General features: G+C 41.4%; 1 non-coding gene across 1 annotated transcript; it reads left to right on the top strand.

Annotated features, from left to right (window-relative positions):
- The first annotated feature begins 984 nt into the window (after positions 1–984).
- Positions 985–1,090, top strand: LOC126292492 (U6 spliceosomal RNA). Its single transcript, XR_007552225.1, has one exon. It is a non-coding gene; the product is annotated as a U6 spliceosomal RNA (small nuclear RNA).
- The last annotated feature ends 1,500 nt before the right edge of the window (positions 1,091–2,590 follow it).

Below are 2,590 nucleotides of genomic sequence, written 5' to 3'. Positions count from 1 at the left end.
TTGTCTTGTATTCCGTACTCGGCGTGTAGAAAATATTATGTACGATTCTCAGTACCACTGCGTGAATACAAACCATAAGCTGCTTTTGATTACTATTGTCCATCTTCCTCCGCGCAACTTAATGCAGCCTCATTCAAAAGCTCACCATATCGCACAGGAGCAAAACACACCTCCAGTCCAGAGCAGCCCAAAATAGAATAGGTATGAGATAGAGCGCGTTGTTTTCGTTTGAAACCAGCCTGCCATTTGCATTGACCGCTCCCTCTTATTCATTGGACATACCTGTTCTCGCCTAAGCTACCCCAGGCCAAGAAAGAAGTGTTGCTGACGCAGTAGAGAATATGCCGTTGTCGATCGGTGCAAACTGATATAACAGTAACAAATATAGTAAATTATAATAGACATGTTTCACATTACGGACTAATAAAAAATTTAAAAAAAAAAGTATTTCGTAGAAAAATCTAAAAAAGTAACGAAGAACCAACAAAGATTTCAAGACAGTCAGATACTGATAACAGTTGAGTGACAAAGTTGTTATCTTTGAATTAAATGTTTCCCTGAGACACATAAGTCGCTTTTTATTATCTACGATAATGATCAAAGCAGACGAAATGAATTAAAATTTGTGCTGCAGCTGTGACTTTTTTTTTAAATTTTGTTCGTTGTGTTTGGTCGTTGCAGACGTCACATGACATCCAGTCAAGTTCGTTTGTTGACCCTTCCACTCAGTTTTTTATTATAGAGGCCAACAATCTGAGCTACTGTGCCGGCTGGACTCGAACACGGGTCTTCATGCTAGCTAGGCAGAAACATTATTGCACGAACTACCAAAGCTGAGCGTCCTTCCCAACACAAACTTCAATTCATTTTGTAGGTAAGGGGAATCAGCTTAGGTATTTCGCGCAGTAATATTGACCATCGTACTGCGGTGGTGTAATGGTTAGCATTTCTGTCTAGCAAGCAAGAAGACCCGCCTTCGAGTCCGTACTCGCTTCCGCAGTACATATACTAAAATTGGAACGATACAGAGAAGATTAGCATGCCCCTGCGTAAGGATGACACCCAAAATCATGAAGCGTTCCGCATTTTTGTCTAATTGTGACAAAAAAAATGCCGGCACGGTAACTCTGCGTGTTCAGTCAGAGGGTTAGCTGCCCTCTGTGGAAAAAAAAAAATAAACTGAGTTAATCGAGCAACAACGAACATAAACGGGTGTCTCGTGATGTCCGCACCGAGCAAATACAACGAATGAAAACGAACAAAATGAGATTAAAAAGAAAAAAATTTAAAAAATGTCCCGGCTGCAGCACAAATTTTAATTCATTTCGTCTGCTTCGATCATAATCGTAGATAAAGTTGTTATCATCACAATCGGTAGCAATGCACACACCAAAAACAATGGTTCTGTATACATGGCGAAGTCTTAAGCAAAAGATGAGGACACAGACAAAGTATAAGAGGACATTGAAAGGGTAATTCAGTATGTAATGGGAGATGAAAATCTAATAATCATGGGGGATTCGAACGTGGTTGTAGGGGAAGCAACAGAAAAAAGGTTTATGGGAGATTATAGGTTTGCCAGTAGGAACGAGGCAGGAGAGAGAATAATTGCGTTGTGCAATAAGTTTCAGATTGTAATGACGAGTATAAGACTCACAAAAGGAAGTATACATGAAGATTTCTGGAAACGTGGCAAGATTCCATCCTGATTACATCATTGTCAGCCAGAGATCCCGAAATCGGGTACTGGTTTGTAAGATGTACTGTGGAACAGATATAGACTCGCATCATAATTTAGTAATGATGAAAAGTAGACTGCAGTTTGAGAGACAGGCCTGGAAGAATCGAAACCAAGTTCGATACTAATGTACTGAGGAATGATGAGGGGCGATTGAGGTTCTCTGAGACTACAGTGGCTCTGATAATCGGTACTGCAGTAACCACTTAAGCTGAAGAGGAGAGCGCATGTATAAACGGAAATCTCAAAAGCTGTATAGACAAACATAGGAAAAAGCATGGTAAGTTTGAAGAAATCTTGGGATACAGAAGAAATTCTTGAGTTGAGCGGCAAAAGAAACAAGTGCACGTATGAAAAGGGAAAGATAGGCGTACAGTGTTACAAATCATTTAGGAATGAAATAAACAGCACGCCCAGTGAAGCCAGTGAGAAATGCCTCCAGGAGAAATGCGAAGAAATCGAAAAAGAAAAGATTGTCAGAAGATCTGATTCTGCACGCAGAAATGCCGGAACAACGTTGCGTGAAACTGAAAGTAAGGGCCGCCCGTGTTGGCCGAGCGGTTCTAGGCGCTTCAGCCTGGAACCGTCCGACCGCTACGGTCGCAGTTTCGAATCTTGTCTCGGGCATGGATGTGTGGGATGTCCTTAGGTTAGTTAGGTTTCAGTAGTTCTAACCCTAGGGGGCCGATGACCACAAATGTTAAGTCCCATACTGCTTAAAGCCATTTTAACCATTTTTTTTTAACTAAGGGTTTCAGTTTTAACAGTGCAATGGCATTTCCATTGTTAACCCCAAAGGTGATAGCGGGTACTGGAGGGAGTACACTGAAGGCTTCTTTGAGGAGGAGGACG

Source organism: Schistocerca gregaria, chromosome 9 (assembly GCF_023897955.1).
Source record: "Schistocerca gregaria isolate iqSchGreg1 chromosome 9, iqSchGreg1.2, whole genome shotgun sequence".
In the NCBI taxonomy this organism is placed as follows: Eukaryota; Metazoa; Arthropoda; class Insecta; order Orthoptera; family Acrididae; genus Schistocerca; species Schistocerca gregaria.
This window is presented reverse-complemented; position numbering and strand designations above follow the sequence as displayed.